Source organism: Haemaphysalis longicornis, unplaced genomic scaffold (genome assembly GCF_048455015.1).
Source record: "Haemaphysalis longicornis isolate Haplotype H1 unplaced genomic scaffold, Haemaphysalis longicornis Haplotype H1 scaffold_7, whole genome shotgun sequence".
In the NCBI taxonomy this organism is placed as follows: Eukaryota; Metazoa; Arthropoda; class Arachnida; order Ixodida; family Ixodidae; genus Haemaphysalis; species Haemaphysalis longicornis.
This window is the reverse complement of record NW_027526422.1, coordinates 88652285-88673369: the sequence shown is the minus strand read 5'-3', so window position 1 is coordinate 88673369 and position 21085 is coordinate 88652285.

The window sequence follows — 21085 nt, the reverse complement described above, 5'->3', positions numbered from 1 at the left end:
CGCATTGCTACTCCCCAAGTTTCACGTTAGTGGAGATGGCCCGGGATTTTGTAGCGTCAGCTACACTGGCCGAGGTTGAGCAGTTTCGTGTGGCTCCTGGAGAGCCGTACTGCGCAAGCGCGGAAAGTGGCAGCCCGGTCCACTTGATGAATGTGACGAATGGCCACGAGAGTGATTGGCCATGCGAGTGAGCCAGCCAAAACGACAACGACGATGACAAAGAAGAGGGGCCGCGCGTAAGTGAACGCGGAGGCTGGAACGCCAACGGCTGGAAGCGAAGCGGCGGAACAGGGCGCAGTCCGTGGGAACTACCCCGTGAGACGCCTGTGCCACCCTAGACGGGACCGCGCTACCCTCCGCCAAGGCTCGAGAGCTCGTCTGGGCGCCGTCATCGAGGTGCTGGTGCGCCGACTGCTGACGCGCCATTCCGGCTGTTGGGCGCTGCCGTTCCTGCTGTTGGAGCCGTTAGAAACGCGTCGCGACTGAGCGTGAACTACCTTGCCTATTGGGCATTGTTCTCGGACCTTCCCAACTGCGAGACTATTTTGTGTACCTTCTAACTACGGGCTGCGCGACCGTGTAACCCAAGCCCGTCCTGTCTTTAACGTCCCAGCGTCTACTGTCCTGTGCTTGTCCTCTGTCCTCTTAAATATAGTCTTCGACGTGTTAAGCAGTCTTCGTCTACTGCCTGCCTGCGTGGTCCTCGGCCCATTCATAACAATGAACATGCGAGGGGTGGCTGGGTGTGGAACCCATGGGTCGTGCGTCGCAGCACCACCGGCGTGCGCCTGTGGAACTAGCTGAGCTCTGTGGCGATTGGTGACGCTGCACCGGAGCCGCTTTGTAAATATACATGTGTCACATGATGCATATACCATGTGCGTGTGTCACTGAAGCAGCAGTAAGCATTATAATCAAGCTAATCCTAGACAACCAGAAAAGCTAAGAATAAACAGCTGAAAGCTGAACATTAACTCACGCTACGTATATCCTGGCATAGCCGAGCTAAAAAGCCACTGCTAATTTTTTTCGTTAACGCCGGGATTCATGTGGTTCATACTTTGAGTTTGAGCCAGCTGTTCCACTCAATGTAACCGCCTGCACATAGCTGGATGCAGTAGGCCGAAAAAAAGGTTCCTCGAAGAAGATGCATGGGTTGAAATACCGCGCAGTAGCAGAACAATTGATTCGGGTGTTCGGATCGTCTAAGAACACAGAGGCCAGATTCATGCTTCCTAAACTATGCGAAGTATTTTCGTCAGGTGGCAGGCATTGAGAAGAGAACGCTGCTACCCTTGGGGTGTACTGTCTGTGGGCAAAGTATTAAAATTCCCGCAGGGGAAGCGAAGGTGGAGAGAGAGAATTGGAACAACCAGCTAATATTGCGTGAAAGGGAAATCGTGCGCAGATAAAAGTCGGTATCATTGCGATCGGCCATGATATCGCAGATCGGTGTAAAGCAAAACTGTGCTCGCTGACTCCAATTTTCTTGGGCCTAGTCCTTCATGACAGATTTTTCAGAGCATTTTGTACCAATCATCTGCAAAAATATAAAATTTATGCGTGTTTTTCGGCTATGTAAGTTTGCAGTATTGCAGGTTTAACTTACTAGTTTGCTGAATTGCAAATGGCAAGAAGCCGTAATGTCTCCCTAGTGGCCGTATGTTCGAGAAGCACAACGCCAGGTCATCCTGGCGTGACCCGGAGGGATGAACTCGGCTACCTCCATCCCGTAGGATGCGGACGTTCTACCTGGCTCTCCCACGTTAAATTGGAACCGTGTTGATTTCGTTACAAGTTAAATGAACGAATGTCGCGCCGTTAAAAGCTCACTAAGGGAAAGCTATAACAAGAACATTTATCTCGCGTGAACTGCCCTTGCCAATTGCAAATACGCTACCAGAAGTTTCAAGGCAATTCTGGGTGAACGTGAAACCTTCGCGCATTTTAAGACGCGCTCAAAGGGACAGACCATCGATTTTTGTCGAGTATATATTTTTTGTGCCGAGTGAAGGGCATCATATCAAACAGCCTAACCAAAACGGTTTTGCTGATAGCGCCCCAGAACTTTTGAAATCGGAATATGTAGATCTACCAGCCATACGAGTCCCCAGCCAAAAAAAAAATGCTGGTGACTGTGATAGTGAGCCGTACACCAAAACACGTTTAACTGCACGTGTGATTAAAAAGTGTATTTAAAAGCTCGTCCCCAGATAAAAGAACAATAATGTTCAACCTTTCCTACTCCTTCATGCGGTTTTTAAATCGCACGTTGAAATCGACGGAGTTTTTTGGACACGTAACGCACCACCTTTCAGGCTTCAGAAATTTTAGGGCCAAATTAAAATAATTTCCGCCTGTTTATTTAGAAATCCCTGTCGGTTACCCCAGTATATAAAACACTGGCTTTCATATGAGCTAGACAAGGTGTACTCCACAAAAAATCCGTTGTTGGTCCCTTTATGTTTTCTAAAGGGTGTACTGTTGGGGGAGTTGGTGTTCATTTTGAAATAGCTTCAGCGCGAAAAGGAACAAAGATACGCGGAAACGACGGGACGAGCGCTGACTTCCAACTGAATTAATTACGAAGAAACTTGCCCATTTTATGCCCCCTGATCATGTGAACAAGCGAAACAGTTAAAGATTAAAACAAACAAAAAAGATTTAGAAAACGAACCCAAACACGCCGCGACAGCAAAAAGCGTACACCAGGACACCAGGTTATGCCGTGTGCACTGTACATACGCCACGTGTTAGATAGAAGGTCAATCGCTTTTTGCGACAACGTATGATTGACCGATACGACCAGGTGGAGTAGGTATAGCAAACCGCTTGAATCTGACTAACTTGTTCGTTGAAAGCCGTTTGGCCCGCACGGCGGCACGACTTGCTCAGGGCGTTCGGGGTGTACAGCTTAACTATTACTGTCTGTACCACCTTGGATTGTGCGGAATGATGAGGAAGAATCGGCTTGTTTCCGCGTCACGGCTTGTACTGCTGACGCACATAATTTGCAGTACAGCAGGGGCCCCGGAACCTCGTGGGTAATAACCAGATGGGCTGAGCCTTCGTTAAGCCGATCAAGGGTTTCAGAAACAAATGTATCAAATCGTGTTTCATTGCAATCCGGAAGCACAAAAAAAATTGTTCACGCACAGAAACGGGTGCCTTCGCCACCCCTAAAGATTCCATTGCAGCAAGGAAGTGCGATTGTTTTTCATCAACGGCAATTCTTTTACCGCGCTCCGTATAATATTTTATTTTCCCGATTTTTTTGCAACATAGGTTTTTGTTACAGTCACGATATTCCAATTGCTTTCGAGATAGAGAAAAAAATTCTTCAATAGTAGGTTACGAGAAAGAATAGTGTAGGGAAAATATTGACCATAAACGTTTATGTTGTAATCAGAGATGCTCGAGCGCAGTATCTGGAACGTTTTGCGTGGAATGACCGAGTTGCGTCATGGCATCCATCTTGAATTTAATTTTGGGGGATTAACCTGCCAAAGCTACGCCTTGGCTACGAGGCGCACCCTAGGGAAGGGCTCCGGATTATTTTGACCACCTGGGGATAATTAACAGGAGACAAAATTTCGACCCAGGGGTGTTTTCGCTTTTCACCTCCATCTGAAATCAGCAGCCACCGCTGCCGGGAATCGAACCCGCGTCCTTGGAGTCAGGAACACAAATGGTTGCCGTCTTGTATGGGAGCACTCGGTCTTGATTTTCACCCAATCGGTCAAAACGCTTCCACCCAGTGAATAGCCAGGTACGTGACTGACTAGCTAGGGTCACGATCAACAATTAACAGCGACTGTGGCTACTTAGTGAGCGGAAGCGGTTCGGCTGGTAGTGTAAAAATCAAGACACACTTTTCCAGTGCCGGACGGCTGTCCTTGGTAGCGGCGTCCCTCACCTGCCAGAAGGAAGTCCCTCCCGATCTTGCTAAACGGGCGAAATCGCTTCCGCTCCCTCCCTCGGCAGTGTCACTATTACTAGGCCCTGACTCCAGCTTGCCAGTGAGCGGAAACGATTTGAGCAGTAAGGTTAGAATCAAAATATACCGCTCCATCTTGCAAGCGAACAGTGCGACTAGGTTTTTAACCAGCCGGCCGAACAGTTCCGCTCACTGACCGTCCAAAGTCACTGTTAAAGAGAACCTGCAGAAGTGTTTTTTTAACTTTTCCCTAATCTTAAATGCTTGCAGAACGTAGTCAACCAATTCATTCAGTACATATATTAGGGCGTCGCAAACTACAACTGCCAAAAATTACTGTTGTATGCCTATTAGATAATTTTGAAATAAGCTCCAAAGATTTTTCTCTCCTTCTTGGTCTTGGCGTGCTTCGACCGCTTCAGTTACGTCATTACATTGGTGTAGCAGCTATTGGTCAGCTGAATTCCTTCGGTTGCAGCAATGAAAGCCTTCGAAAACCACAAACGCAAAGTAGGAACTGAAGGCGTATCTGCTGCGACAAGCAAACCACGGAGTACAGCTCAGTCGTGGAAACAACTACAGCTTTCGCAGTGCTTCCATACGCGAAGGACAAGAAGAAAGCGTTTATCGTAAATGTTGCAGAGTCCATTTAATTGATATATACACGCTGAAAATGCTTATAATTGCACTATACACTCTGAACATGTACATAATTGCACATCAAGGTTGCACATAGTGCGCTTTTTTGTTGCTGTGCTGTTTGATCGATTTTTTGTTGTCGCTGCGCTCTTTTGTCACGTACTGTTATGTCGGTGTGCTCCTTGGTCGCGTGCTGTGTTGGCGGCGTGCGGTCACGGCACTGCTGTTTTGTCGGGTTCTGTGTTGACGCCACCCCAATGGCACCTGGGGGAAAACAGCTTGGGTGGCGCCTTTCTTTCTCCGTAAACGCTAATGCCGACCACTCCTGCAAAACCCTCAAATAGAAACACGGTGAGCGCTCTGAAGGACCCTCATTCACACCATGTACAAGCTGGGCGTTTGCTTAGTTCGAATATTGTTTTACTTTAATAAGTGCGCTCTTCCCGATTAATGCTACAAGCTCTCAGTCAAAGACAAAAACATAATCCCGGGCCACCTCCACTAACGTGAAACCTGGAGACGGGTGAATCATGCAGCGTAGTGCAAAGTGTTGCCTTCCCGGAGTACTTGGAAACTGATTGGGTTTTTTTTTCTGTTTTTTAGGGCAGCGCTGTTACCACTAGTCGCTGCGCGCTGATGTGTGGTTTTTGTAATAAATTCTATTTTCACACATCAGTGTATTCTTGGCGCCTTCGCGTTTTTGCCAACGGAGATGAAACCGTTGGGGGTTAGCGGTACAACGGCTTGCCGTAAAAGTTTCTTGTCTTTGAAGCACAACGTTGCCCACACTGGGCTCGGGGTAACGAGGTGGCACACACGACCGCCCGAGCACTCACCTCCCGGCCATGCCCAACCTCTGTAGCCTCTAACGGAAACAAAACAGTCCGAGATAGCCTTTTGAGATACAATGAAATCATTATTCATTAGCGTCTCTCTCGCCTCGAACACCAACCGGCCCACCCCTCACTGACCTACGCGGAAGAACGACTATGGGGGCTCACACAGACGGAATCCCTTCCCAATAGGGCCCTCCTCCATCACATACATCACTTAGTTTACACATCTCTCTTTTGCTTACTATGCGGAAACGAGGCCATGGTGCGCCATCACATGTGGGCCTGTCCATATGATCCCCTCCCTCAAATCACTTCCTCGGAGCTCTGGGAGTCAGCGTTAAGCTGCACTGACGCGGAGAGACAGAAGATCATCATAGCCCGGGCTAGGTCGCCGCACAGCTCCGGCTGCCGGTGACCTCCCGCGCTTAGCGGTCTTCTTTAATAAAGTGTTTCTCTCTCTCCCTCTTCTCTCTCTCTCTCTCTCTCTCTCTCTCTCTCTCTCTCTCTCTCTCTCTCTCTCTCTCTCTCTCTCTCTCTAGCGCGAGGCGTAAACGAGTGTCCCGGTGTGTTTTTAGTACCCGTTACGTTCTAGCGCGAGGCGTAAACGAGTTTACCGGTGTTTTAGTACCGTAACTACATGAGACGACGATTACGACGACGACGACAGGAGACGCAAACAGCCCCAACCCCTAAAGGGCTTGCCCCTAAAAATCGCCGTTGCCACACCAAGTACGCCATTCTCCCTCGCGCTGTTTGCTCTTCTCTTTCTAGTCCAAGCGTGAGAGGAATGCAGCTTACCGCGCGGTCGTAATTGCGACGCCATCGAAAGGCTCGTTCAGCCTCCCTTCCATGAGAAGGCGGCAGGAACTCTCCGCCCTGCTTCACTGCCAGTTCTTCAGGCCACTGCCCTCTTCCGTCAGCCTTCATTCCCACAACGTTTCCTCGCCTCCTCTTCCCTAATCGATTACTTGTCGGGGGCTTTCGCTAAACGGCGCATGCAGCCTCCGAAGCAGAAGTGCGTGGTGCTTATCTAGGCTATACGGGGCACCCGACCCTCGCCTTTTCATTTCCTGATGGCCATTGAGGACGACGGCATTTGGCCACAATGACGTTCTTATTAGGTACCCTCTTAAGCGCCCCTGTTGCAACCCTCTGGTTATCCTGTTTTGCGTCTCTTGCTCCGCGAAAATCTGCCTGTTCCCGTTACACCGTTTTTAGCTATTTCCTCCCGCCATTTCTTCTTACACCGTTCGCGACTACTGTCGATAAAACAGCAGCGGCAATAGCATTCGAGCTAGGGCGAGATCTTTCGTTTTGAGTCGGAAGGGCTTCCCTTATCTGCCCGGAACGCGGCACATGCTTTTCCCTCTAATCCTGCTTCCTCATTTCCGCCGTTGTTAATTCCCCTGCTGCCTTAACCCCCTAATTCTTCCAACAAGATCATACATTGAACAACACACGCGCAGCGGATGTACTATAGTACAGTATACACACAAAGAAGGGCCATCTATCTGAACAAAGTTTTCTGATGGGTCAGGAGGGATCGCATGAGCAGAGGCCGTGGCCATCACCGACTCAGCCGCACGATGCCGACTGGGACCAGCTCAAGTCGATCCGTGTGGAAAGCTGATCGGTACTTGCGTCGCAAGCAGAGGCACTCTCCCCGTTTCTTCGGCACGTGGCATCTTCTTGACGTTCGTTTAAACGTGATCTGCTTCAACTTTTCGCTTCCGCTGCGGTTCGCACAGCCCCGGTGTACCCCTTTTTCGGCCTGCGGTTTTCCTAACTCGGGTGTACTTATCTCGATCTCCGTTGCCTTCTCTCTTTCCAGACCTTATCCGGCACCACCATCAGCTTCCTCATCATCGTAGTCGTAGTTGCCATCTTCTTCTTCACCGTAGTTATAACAATAACCATTATCGTTATAATTATCAGCCTGGTGGTGTGACGTGCGGACGAACGCCGCTCCCGTGCACATCAAACCGCTCTAAGCCCCTGTCATCCTACCACATCCTTTGCCCTTGAATTTTCTCATTTAGTTTCCAGTCTGGCACTTGGGACACCATTCTATAACCCGAAGGGTACGCCGGTTGCCACTCCGCTACGCAACACGTCCGCCCGAACTCGATACTTTATTCTTGATTCATCTTTTGCTGTAACCAATTAACCAATCTTGGAAGTTTGGTGCACGTGCGGTGACTCCTTTAGTAGAATCGGAAAAAAAATAAATACACTCTGACAAGTTGTCTTAAGTAGGGTACAAAGCACGGGGCCCACCTTTCTCCATAGTAAAAATCACAACTACAGCGCCCCGATTTCCTGCTGATTAGAAAATTTAACTGCGCTATATTTTATTGACGTTTTATGGTCCGTGATGAGGTCGACGAAGCCGCAAAAAACTTTGTGATGGCCTATACATTTAGAGTTCGCGGCAATTGCAAAGAGCAAGGAAACAACAAGCATAGCACGAAACGTAACGTGCAGTCGCTGCTTGGGCCCAGTTAAGAATTCTCTGATTAATTGCGATGGCACTTGGCACTACTTACGATTTAGCGAATGTGAAAACGTGAGTGTCCTATTGCTAAACGCGTATGGCATGTGCGCTTTCTTTTTATTGCCATCGCTCTTCTTTAGTTTGCGTTATTTTTCCTTCCTGCACTCTTAATCTGGTTCCACATAAGATCCACTTAGTAACTGGAACTTTTTTGCAAAAACGTTCCAGTTATAAATTTGGAACCGTGTTTCACATAACCTTAAAATTAGGTGGAACAGTGCAGCACATATTTTTGCAACTAAATTATGTGGATCGGTGTTCCAAATAAAAGTATGCGGATCACTGTTCCAAATAAAAGTGTAGTTCAAGTTACTGGAACATTGATCCATGTAAAATGATTATGCAATTTATCTGGGGCGCCGTTCCAGGTACCTTCAGACCAGCTGTTTATATAAAACGGTGTTCCTATAGGCATTGGGAAGCTGTCTATGGGACTCCATTTCCAATATTTCTGCTTTCCTGTCGGTATACGCCGAGGTCATATGTCTGGCTGGCGGATGCATTGGTGTCAGCAGGAAACCGCAAGTATCATTTTATTACAGCCTTGATATATGACCCGCAGTGATACCAACAACTGGAAAGCAGAAACCACCGCAGCAGTGGGGTCCCTGACAGTTCCCAACAGTTGCCTATATATATAAAAGTTGGTCTGAGGCACCTAGAGGGGCACACAGTCTTTGGCTTCACCGGCAGAATCCTGTTCTGGGTTGTAGCTGCATGTAAAGGAAATAATACAGTTGCATTAAAATACACACGAAACCAACTATTATGACTAATACACTGCTTTTCAATATACCTCACAACTTTATTGGGTGTTAGTATGCACACATTTCAGATATGGATAGCTGTGTATTTTAAATTGCACAAAAAAGACGACGTACAAGGAATAAACACCATAACGATACACTAGGCTCCATGTGGCATTTTCACATATTCATCTTTACTCGAAAACATGGGTAATAAAGATGGTTTCAGAGGCAACTGCGTCACAAGTAAATAGACTTGTGAGTACCGCGGCCCTGACACAGACATTATACAACAGTGAGCATCAAATATGCTGTCTTATAAGATAAAACAAGGTAACTCAAAGGCGGAATTACCCATTGCGCTTGCCATACTATGTTTTCGCATAACTGTTTGGGAAACTGCAGTTTGCTATTCAATTGTAGAGAAAGGCCTAAAAACAAGCCATACACGGTTGTATTATCACAAACTTACAACAGTGCAGTGCAAGAGTTCAGGAAAAGAACGCTCGAGCCAAGATTAACGATAAAACATTTCGTCACGAGAGGTCACATGTGGCAGTGTGCCACAATTAGAACATGAATATTAAAAATATTACAGTTTCCTGACACCAGACGTAATTGTAACATCAAGCTATTTGTAACCAAAACAGACTTTATGTGCGTCCTAAAAAGGCCTTTGACGTAAGGCACGTTACTTGCCCAAACAATCTGTAGTTTAAAATAATTCATCCCAAGAAATCTCATAAAAGCCAGCGTGATTCTCATATAATTTTGCAAACCAGGTAGCTGGGAGAATGTTACCCATATTAAAATTTAACAAGTAGACTAATATATACACGTCATCAATTCAAGCGGGAACAAGTGAGGCATCCTTAAGAACCAAACAAGCCAGCGTTGAAACATATAGGTGGCCAGTTTTACAAAGCAGACTTGAAAGCATTTTTACCAGCCTCAACATTTTACCTGAGTTGCGTGCTATAAAAACTCTCCCGTCTTGCTGTCAGTGTAATTGTGACCAAAGCCCGGCTTCTGCCAAGCAAGAAATGCTACTTTGTTCAAAGGAGAAAACTTGTTCAAGCCAAATACCCACATTTTCATTCTTATAGGGCATGGGTGTCAGCTCACATACAGTACTAAAATTTATCAATGAAGGCAGAAGCCGTCTGCGTAAATACGCACTGTCACTTTTGCATCAGCAGCAGCCCTGCCATGAAAAAAAATCTCATGAGCTACACTTGAATAATAAGACGTTACAATGGGGTGCCATTAACTACATTATCACCCACTATAGATTCAAAGGCAGCCTGTACATTGTGCCAATGATGAAAAAGCGTAGAGCAAGGCACGACTTCAGTGTTCAGTTGACATACAACTTGCATGTGCCAGTAACTTAAACCTCTTCATCAGACCTGACCCCCTTCATGCCTTTCACCTGACCTCCTTCATGCCTTTCAAGAGATACTTTAACCTCTACCAATAATTTAAAATCCCAAGTAGAGCTGACCACTTCACGTATTTCAACGGAGACTCCATGTTAAGTGACACCAGGCCACTGTCAAATTTTTCATGCTTTCCAAGAACTCCCAGCAAAAGTCCCAAGAACTCTCCAAAGGCACTAACCATAAGAACATGATGACACGATGAAAAAGATGACATATACGGCGAAGAGGAAGAGCACATCTTGAAGTGACAATGCAGGCCGCGAATCCGTGATGTGTTTCTTGCGGACAATATTGATGCCGCCATTCCCTTCTCTCAGAATAACCGGGCCTCGAGAAGACTTACTGCTCACCTCATGTACCTTCAAGGAAACAAGAAAATTCTGTTACATGGTTGCTTTAAATGAGTTAGTTACTTAGGCCCTATCATAACACTAATCGATATCATAACAGTAATCGATTTAAAATCAGTGATTTCTTCGGTTTTTTCTGCTGCTAAAGGTGAAAGTGCGCTAGACAATATCAGCACAGGCAACCAATGAAATTGCCCTGATTCTGGAAAGTATCCCACTTTGCTGCCTCAGTACCCTGAATATAAGTTTTTTTTATCCTTCAGAGGTTTCGTTACTGATCAAATAATAATTAATATAATCACCTTTGGCATTATAATTTACACGCCTTCTCACTGCAAGAAGTGTTCTCTGTACTGTATAATGGGCTCCCTAGAATGCTGTAGTGAGGGGGCCTTAATATAACTTACAGCTAAACGATCTTGCTACCGCAAAGAAATAAATGGCCAGTCATAGGAAATCATAAATTTCGCACTGTGGGAGAAGTTTATTTTTATGGAGTTTTTTCCACCTAAAATATTTCCCTCTCGATATGTATTACCTCCATGGTGGCGTAGTGCTTTGAGCCAGAAGTTGAGCTGACTAATGCTGAACTTGGCTGTTGCTCAATTTTTTTATAAAGCACAACTAAAACACATTCTATTGCAGATGTCACTTTCAGTGTTCTAAACAATTCCCTTCAAAATATAATTACCCCTTATTTAGCCACCTATCAAAATCCAATGCAACCATTACTCATGCTGCACCTGTATTTGGGAGTATTATTGGTACTACGCGAGTATTAAAAGCGGTAAATTCAAATCTTCAGTTGCCACCGTATTTTTGCAGCAGAAACCACGTTGGGCGTGTCCGTGGTGCTGGCATATCACAGCAACAACTATCAAGGTGTAAACGCTGAGTATTTATAAAACTTAAATACAAAATAGTGGTCTTTTTGACCACTGTTGGAACATCCATGGTAAGCGGAATGTGAAAACAATGGCCAATATTGACGTTCACGATAACTTCTTAACAGTGAGATTTTATTAGATGAACACTCCCAGAAATTGAGTCCCGCAAAAACAAAATGCCAGCTTACCCAACCAAAATTATGATCTGGGTGTTTCTGCCAGGGCCGTCTCAAAGTGCACTTCCAGGAAAGTTTTGCCAACGTGTTCCGAAAATCTCCTACTGTCACCTTGAACCACCGGCTAAGCTGTCACTGGAAAGAACTTTGAAACCGTTATTTATAAAGCAACTACCTAAAAACGCACCATGAAAGACCCAAAAATGGCAGTGCGTACTTACTTGTAGAATGCAATGATTTCATCCCGTGCAATAGCTTTAATTTGATGCCTTGTGATCATACACTTCCAAGAGGGGGTCCAAATACAATTAAAATGGCCATATGTATTCCTTGTTCCGTTGTTTTAAGTCCATGTTCACCCTATTGCATATAAAATAAACAGTACAGAAATATTAGAGAATAAATTTATGCCTTGCTTCACGCAGGGAGCACGACAAAATATTGAACAATGTCTGATTGGTTCCACGAAACTGGAATGTTTTTTTTACAGCGAAAGCCCTGGTAATCTTTTCTTGCAAAACAATTTGAGATATAAAAATATTTGAACATACTTTAAGCTCACCTGTCCTTGGTCTATGCGAATTGGTGAATATCTGCACAATATGCACGACTCAAGAGGTACTCTTTTGTGGCTTATGAGCTCCACAGGGCATTTGTAATCCGCCACACTCTCCCCGACGACCCTTCAGCAAGCCGAAGATGTCTTCAGCCATAGTGAATGCCACAGCCAATACTTCGCAGGTGCATGTAATGAATGGAATTAATTTGTTTTCATTTCTATTTTGCAGTGGAACAAAAACAGAGTGGAGGGCCAAATGCCTCCGCAGTCAGCCATAGACAGTTTCTGAACAGTTCATAGAGGATGAATACAGAATGTAGCAATCTGCGTTCGCACTATAATTTCTACATTCGAGGAAGAACAGAAATCGAATAATGTTTGGTGCACATCGTGATGCAACAGCTTTGCACCTAAGCGTTTCGAAAATTATTCCGACTCTTGAGCTGCTACTGACATTGATAGCACAAATTGCAGGAATGGATTATTTTTAAATTTACTTTGTCATGTTGGAACTTCTAATAGTAACACGTGAACTTTATGCGTAATTATTCTGAGGTCTCAGGTTACCACTGTCATTGACGACATAAAAGCGGCCCTACACTTTCTGCGTCTTTCAACCTGCCTTCCCCTCGAAAAAAGGAAGGTTTTATTACTATGGTACCGCTAAGACAACCACTTTCCCTTGCATTTCTCTACACGTCAGGGAGCCAACTAAAGTTGACTAGTGTAAATAGAACATTAGAATTCATCGAAGGCATTGGAAAAAAACATGGAACAACTACACACACAGCACAGATAAACATAAGCAGTGCTGCCGCTAACGCCTTGAACGCACGTCAACATTAGGCGGAATAGCGTGATTAGCTCAGTCTATTTATGGTTCTGAGAAGAGCAATACAACGCAATTAACACGAAAGTTTGAAGATACCGACAAGTCTAAAGACAGACGCTCTGACAAAAAAGTTGTGCAGTGTGTGTACGGGAGACAATAGCGAGCGACTAACCCCAGAAGATTCAGTACCGCTGACAGGTACAGCAATCGTCAATATACAACTAAGCAACACCACACCAGACTCGAGAAATGCGCGCACCAGCAACTTTCTAAATAGCACTAGCTGACGTACGCAGTCAAAAATGCCAAGCCGACTCGGACCCACAAACACGCAAGCTTAAGTGCACCAAACGTTTCTCGCACAGGAACAAAAGGCAACGAAGCGGCATGTTTATCGGACGCAGTGATGAACAAGTCAATGAGCAACAACCGTTACCAGAACATAAGTAAGCAGCACCGACCTTTTTTGCACCTCCTGGAAAAACTTCACTTTGTCGAACCGTAAATACTGCCCGCTGATATGAAGAAATCCGCAGTTTCACGTCACAACCAAATTGGTAAAGGTTCCCGCCAGCCTGACCGACAGTTAATCTAGTACATCAGCCGCATAACGCGAGCAATCGAGAAAACCGCCATAGAACGCCACTAGTGGCGCTGCATGCGGAAAAACAAAAACTAGTGGCGTAAATGGAATATTAGCTGTATGCGTAATTGTTGAGAGATAGGGGCGCTGCTGTCGTTAAAAGGGTTCGCGCAGTCCCGTTTTTCCCTCATCCTCGTTGCACCCGTTGCCGTCCCACTATACCATGCATCAACGCAAGCGGCTGCCTTGCGGCTGTCGACGCATGCGCATGGCATGCCGCACTGAAGTGGCGGTCGTTTCGTAATGGTTTCCGCCAACTTTTTCTTCCTCCGTGGCTTGCGCGATGTACGTCGTGGCGAGTTTCCAGTCCGCGGAAGAGATCACAAACTAGGCACACTTGATCGCTTTTATTTGCTTCAGAAAATGGGAGTAGGCCTTTAAGCGGACGTCTACGCGGCTCTGAGGCTGGAACAAAGAGCTCAGATATTAGCCAATTTAACACGTTAGTTGGGCTAAAGTTGTTTCTCCCCGCGGGCCGTGAGCGCGTGCGGTATGTGTGCATAAACTTTGATCACAGCTTTACTTCGTTGATTGCAGTGAAAACAAAACGACGCTTCTTTTAAATGCAGAGCATTTCAGTAACTCACGATGTCAGCCGCGTTGACGTCCGTAGTCGTAGTCCGCACCCCTCCCCCTACACTATATAAAAAAAATACTATCCGGCGCCTGGTTTCGATCCCTCGACCCTGCGGGCGGAACGCAATGTACATGGTGCTCTACCCACTGCGCCACAAAGCCGACACAGAATGGGAGGCTACGAACGCGCCTTATATCCTTGACTGATTCAAACTACGTCAAAAAGCTGCTGATACAACGCATTCACTACCACCAACTCCCCAGACACTAAACGTTAACGCAATACACCCACCCCCTATGCGACGCATTTACTCGAGTCCCCCTCGCGGGGAGATGGGCCCAATTTTATTGATTGCGTTCTCTTGACAACAAGCCTTTCCAATACCAATATTATATACTGCGACGCTCTTTGATACCCACGTTATAGAAAACTACTTCCGTATAGTGAATCCAGTGTGACATAGCTAATTAGCGAGTAATAATACATCTGCCCGTTTCCCAGCCATTTTTCCTCCTGAACACCAATAGTGCCGGGAAACAGCTGCCGGGGGAGCAGCAGGGGAAGGCAGGTCATTCGATGAGATTGAATTACTATGACAAGGCACAACACCGCGGATTATCCCGAGACTGCAATGCATAATTTGAAATAAGAATCCAATTTCAGTATTAATATATAGAATGTTAATGTATATAGATGCCGCGTGGTATATTTAGTTATCCAAGTTTTGTGTCGTTCTCCTCCTGCAAAGCCAGGACGAGACGAAATACACAAACCAAATTCTGAGCATATAACTGCATGCGTAGCATGATGTGGGCGGCGTAAAATGTGACGCAGTCGGTTAACATTATGTATGTACCCCATCACAACATAAGTAACGTGGACTAAGTACCTATTTCACCGCAGGATGCAGCCATTTATGCATTCCTATGAAGCACTTAAAATTGTGCGCGTACTACACCACAGCGAGATGATGACTGAGCGTTGAACAAAAACTGCCGTTTCCGCGAAGCTTTTTAAACCAAATGCATAACATGTAATAGCCTCAACAAGTATTTCGTTATGAAGGTGCTCACAAAAGCACAACGAATTCTTCAACACTATAGCAGTTATGGCTTCGCCCGAACGGCACATAGGGAAAGGGTAGACGTTTAGTCCTTCTAAAACTCAAGTCACTGGTGATCTTGTACTTCACGCATCAAATTAGAAAAATAGGATGTTCACGAAAGTGGTTTGAGTGCCGCAGAACACTTGGAAAATAGTTCCTGAAATTTCTTGTTTTCCCTAAGATATATTCTCTCGACATTTTTTAATGCTTTGTACGGCGTTGGCAAAGAAGTGGGATTTCGTTTTCTGTCAAACGACATCAGTAAAACTACACCTTAGCCGTATTATGAAAGTTAACTGCTGCAAAGCAGTTTCATAAATGTCGGCGAAGTTCATTAAATTGTATATGCGGTGTGCGCGTGTATATTAACGCGCAAGTGCATCTTCGGTCAAAAAATACGAAGTATATATGCGGTTCATTGTTCCAGTTGATGCATGAAAGAGTGCATACTTCGCTGCCGTGCACGAGTTATGTGGAACAAGACACGAGCAAAAAATATACAAACGCACTCTCCACAACCGTTTACTGGAACATAAGTGGAATTTTAACCGGAACCGCCGACATCGCATGGCCCCATTTTTTCGGTTCCAGATAAAAACCGCGAACATAAAGAAAACAAGTTGTCGGTTCCAGATAAGATCCACCTATATGCCTCGTTCCAGTTATTTTTTCGTTGAGATCCATATAAAATATGTGGATCACCCTCTTTAACTGGAACTTATATGGAACCAGATTAAGAGTGTAGCTCTTGTTATCACATGGAATTTACCCGCGTTCGCATTGCCAAGAAAGAAAATAGATACAGTTAGCGGGAAAGTTCCTTAATTGCTGCTCGCCCAATTGCGCCTCCTGTTTCAGCATGGTCAACTTACTCATCCAAGGTTTAGTACGTTTCTTCAACACACGTTTCCAGACCGAAGACCACAACGCATTCGCTAGGTTTACATTCGGTCGGCTACCGTCAGTGAGCTAAGGTGGTGTTGGGGATGCGAGCTCCAGAGGCCCGTGACTTGCTTTGTACCGCGACCAAATATACGCAACTTTTTAAATTCAATTACTTTACTTTGTTTTGGGGAGCTTATCTGCGACATTTCGTGTTCATGTGAGCAGCCTTTCATACGTGATTTCCTCTTTGACCTATAGGCCATTTTTGTGGGTCATTCGGTCACCCGGTGTGTCATATATCGGCAGCGACGACGGCGGATTTTATTCACACTGAATTAAGCGATGCTTTCGCGTTAGCACGTGAAGCCCAAACATTCACGGTAATGGCCCCAAATTGCAAAGCCACTGTTTTGTTAAACATATCCCGAAAGTAATCAGAAGTAATCAGTGGTAGGCCCATGCCACGCGTGCGCAGATGGGAATTGACCAATGTTGGATAACATACGCGGGATGTGTGCTCTGGAATGCCTGTTTGCTTGATTGCTGTCTGGCTTCCTTGCTTATCCACTCGTTAAGCTTACTCGTAAGTTACTCGCAAATAGGGCAAACGTGGGGTTCACCGGGGACTTTACCGTAACACCATAGGACAATCGCCGGGCTCCTCATTAAGCCATGGCGCAGGTAAGCCACTAAAACACGGCAGCAACCAAAGGAGCAGATGAACGAAAATTGGCGTAAATCGGTAAGTTACTTTGGGGAACAAAAAGGTGCGTTGCTGTCACAAGTAACCCTTAAAACGAGGATAGGAAAACGACGACACAATCAAAAATACTCCCGTCGTTAGAAGGGCACATGTACCATTCCTACACTTATGGCATAATTGTTAAATCTGAAAGAGGTAAACAACGATCGATTCTTATTATATGGACACCAACAGTGCACAAACTAGAGCGATCGAGAAAACTAAAAAGACACAACAAACCTTCTGTTTGCTGTTTTTTTTATCGCGGTTGTATACCCTATGGCATAAATTCTACATTATAGCTACAAGTACACTCCCGTTTCAAGAATAAACGCACGGTGGGAGCGGCGGTGTGGTGCCCATATCCACGGACGGAAGTCCAGTGGCCTGCCAGTTTGGAGGCCTGTGCCTCGAAGGTGTCGTATTCTGGCCGCTTCGTTTTCAGTTTGAATAGAGCCGAACTAACCTAGCTTTCTACATTTTACAGTTAGATAAACTCTAAAGCATGTATCTATAGGTGTTTTTTACCCTCTAGTGAAAAGCCGTCTGCATACATTTCTCTAAACTCGCGTGAGAGAAAACAATCGTCCGCTTAAAAAACGACAGGAAAAAGAAAATCCTAATAAGAGCAAAGTCAGCTGGTCTCCCATGCTCTGATTTTATGGGTGGTTGAAGTGTTTTCCGTTTCCAATACCGAGCTCTGTTGCTACGCACCCGCACAGCAAGATTGATATATACACGCTTAAAATCGTGACGGGAAGGAGCACTCATGGGCATTCAATTGCACATTAGTGCTTTCGCATTACGAACTCTCAAGTAGCGTGTAGGTGTCCTGAGTTTGTCCTTTTTTTCACTCACGGTAGCTTCACAAAATAAACTTCGTGGGTCTCTGCGCAAACACTCTACTGAACAATCCGATCAGTAATTGTGCGATCGTGTGTATTGTTGAGCTTATTTTTATTTTTGGTGTGAAACATTTGCATCCACCTCAGCTAGGCTTCAGAAACTGGGACAGCTTTATTTGTAGATAACAACAACGGAGCATTTTATTAGTTGCAAATAAATTGCTCCACAGAGGAGAAGATGTGGCGGAAAAGTACCGCCTGAATTGAGTTTACGGCGTAAGCTGCAGAAGTGACACCGATCGATCGGTCGGCCACCGCGCTCCTCTTTCCTAGAAACTTTTAACACACATGCAACTGCGAGATTACATAAGGACAATCATATAACGCTGACTTCTCACGTAGTGTCACGGTAGCGGATATACCGATTGGAATCTTGTCGGACCAGAATCGTATACGGTACAAACCGCTAGCAAAGGTGCCGCACACTGTGGAGGCCGGCATGGGGAAAACTTCCGGCTGTTGCTAGGAGCGCTGCCGAGAGATCTAAATGCACGACACGTGTCTATAAAATATAGAATCAAGATACGTTCCCGCTTATGAAATGGAAACACGGTGGCAGGTAGGGCATATCAGACGAATAGCCAGGTGTGCGTTACGGTGAGGACTGCGCGAGTTGAGTCATTCGAAGCGCAGCGGTGCAATAAGTGCACTTGTGAAGCGCCGAAGGTCTTCCGTGCCGACCGAAAACTCATTTTAATGCCTCTATTGCAGTACCTGGGACACGCCATGCTTTCGTGCCTTCTACCACACTTCATATCGACGTGGGAAATTTCCTTCACACCGGCTAAACATTCCATGGACCTCTCAAGGACGAAAGAATGCACGTAAAGCGAAACTTTGATTGCGCAAGGCCAGTGGTGTGTAACATTTCAGTAAGTGCGGGAAAAATGTAAGCGTGGCAAACGGGAAAATGCAAGAATTATAGGGAAAGAGAGCTTGCACGGTCAATGAAACTTACCCCACCGCGGGAAACGTCGCCGTTCACGGGGATAGAGATTCGAGATTTCCCTGTGTATCAGAATCCTCCCAGTTCTCGGTTGATAGGCGCATAACCAAACTTGGAATTGTGCGATGCCTTATGTATCAGAAAGGAACGGAAAACAATGGAAGTGCGTTAGTGCAGCCACAACACGCCCGGCAGATACGGAGTTCCATGTTACAGACATACGGCCAGGAAGAGTGCATTAACTTTTTACTTTTCATTATCTCTTCTACTTTCAGATTTCTAGCAAATAAATATCCTATCAAATAATATAACTATAATGAAAATTGATATAATTATATTACTTGCTGCAATACTAAAATTTAAAATAAAACGTAAATTAGGTAATGAAAAGTAGCAGTTAATACACTATGTCTTTCTGTACGTACACGACATGGAACTCCGCATGTGTCACGGGTGCTGCCCAAGCATTTTGCGTTGTGAAGGCAATGTTCATAAATTTGCGTTGTTTTTGTGCACTGCGCTTGTTTCGGAAATCCAACCGCAAACGTTAATCGAAAATGTCAAGAAAAATGTGTCGACCACGAGTGAACTTTGTCGATTACAACGAATTCTATAGAACTTCTAGTGCCTACACCCATAACGTGAGCTGAATTGTGGGTCTTCTAAAGTTAGCCATTCATTTCTTGCTTTTTATTATTACTTTCGTGGCGAGTTTCGCCTCACTCAAAAACGCGTGACCAAGTTTAACCAAAGCTTTCGTGAAAATTTGTCCCAGACAACGTAAAACAAAACGAAAAATTTAAAGAACATCAAAAATTGAAATTTCGAAAAATTGGACAACCCCTTAATAGGAACCTTAACTCTTCCTCTGATCTCGGGATAACAACATAGGTTTGCGTAATTTGTATCGGGAGGCTGCAGCCCTAGGAATTTCGCTCAAATACCCCCTTTCATTTCCCAACCACATAGCGCAAATTTCCCGATAGCCATAACAAATACCACTGACCTTGGGCAAAGACCCCAAGAAACTATATAAAAAAAGCCCGGCGGAACGAACGAACCTTGAGAGTTTGTGGATCACACGGGGCTTCTGTTTTCCGTTTTACGCATGAGGGCTGGGCTCGCGCTTCATACCAATGTAGCCTTCAAGCGCCCTCTCTCTCACTTCCGATACGTTTCCTTTCGTCATGAAAGGAACAAACAGAAATAACTGAACAAAATGTGTGTTATACGACCAGGAAGGCCTTCATTTTTTGATAGCGGTCGTGTTGAACAAGAAGGAAGCGATAATAACACGCCTTCATTTGGATCGAAAGCATCAAATTCTGCCTGAATTGGGGCGCAACATCGGCATTCGAGGCCAACGTACCCTTGCCAAATGAAGCCAATAAAGCTCGCGCGTGCTCGGAGTCACCACCCGCTCAGTCAAGCACGCGTCCCGAACTCAATCACGAAAGCAAATAATTTACAAATCCACGCAGACGCGCGGGCTATACGACGGAAAGAAGCCCCAAAACGTTCTTGTTGTCTGGCTTTTGTGGGAAAAATTTTTGTTTCTAAAAATTCGTGTTTTGCGATGCAAGGCGACATGAGTAAACGTGCACGGCGACCTGTCGGGACCGACTGCCTATACTCACACTATGGGCGGCGTGCGAGGCCGCATGACAGATGTAAGAAAGCTCTGGCTTCATTATTGCCGCCCTTTTCAAATCTCGGAAAAACTCCGCCCTTTTTCCCGCCTTCACCAGCGCCTCGTATGGTGCCGCAGATGACATGCGGTCGCAGCAAACTAGTGCGAGAAGCAATATTTGTCACTTTCCACCAATTTCCCTCGCCAACCCAAGGCGCTTTAGCGTGGGCGGTTATAGGTGCAAGCGCGATGCTTAGTGTGCGTGTAGCGGTACTGAAGAATTCACGTGTAGCTTGAAACGTAATGCCGGAATATATCTCCACATCGTTCGCCCTCTTCATTTTTGTTTGTAGGAAAGCTATTCCATGGCAAATTGACTGAATTTTCAATGTAAGTTTTTCATTGCGAGCTTCAATGCAAGAAAATATTTTGGCCAACTGATTTGATTGATTGATTGATTGATTGATTGATTGATTGATTGATTGATTGATTGATTGATTGATTGATTGATTGATTGATTGATTGATTCATTCATTCATTCGCTCAACACCTTTGCTCACCCAACTGGGCTACATCGGATGTACCCCACCCAATACCCTGCCACATGTATATTCTGCCCTAACCCACGTACCCTAATGAATCAATTAAACTTTATTAATGATACGGCGGGCTTGGTAGCCTAGTTGGGGAAGAG